Source organism: Calidris pugnax, unplaced genomic scaffold (assembly GCF_001431845.1).
Source record: "Calidris pugnax isolate Ruff unplaced genomic scaffold, ASM143184v1 scaffold2001, whole genome shotgun sequence".
Lineage (NCBI taxonomy): Eukaryota > Metazoa > Chordata > Aves > Charadriiformes > Scolopacidae > Calidris > Calidris pugnax.
Genome location: NW_015092324.1, coordinates 1048 through 1544, shown reverse-complemented (window position 1 = coordinate 1544; position 497 = coordinate 1048).

Sequence of the window (497 nt, the reverse complement as noted above, 5' to 3'; positions counted from 1 at the left end):
CCTCTGCCCCATAGAGAGAGCCTCTGCCCCATAGAGAGAGCCTCTGCCCCATAGCGAAACCCCCTGCCCCATAGCAAGACCCTCTGCCCTGGAAAAAGGGTCTTTACGCTACGAAAAAGGGATGTTCTGCTCCATAAAAGGAAGTTTCTGCCCCATAGAGAGAACTTTCTGCCCCATAGAAAATGTTCCTGCCCCATAGAAAATGTCTCTGCCCCATAGCAGCACCCTCTGCCCCATAGCGGGACTCTCTGCCCCGTAAAAACAGTCTTTACGCGATGAAAATGGGGTGTTTTGCTCCATAGAGAGAACTTTCTGCCCCATAGAAAATGTCTCTGCCCCATAGAGAGCATCCCTGCCCCATAGCAAGACCCTCTGCCCCATAGAGAGAGCCTCTGCGGGGGCAGGTACCGCTCTGCCCCATAGCGGGGGGCTCTGCCCCATAGCGAGACCCTCTGCCCCATAGCCAGACCCTCTGCCCCATAGCCAGACCCCCCGCC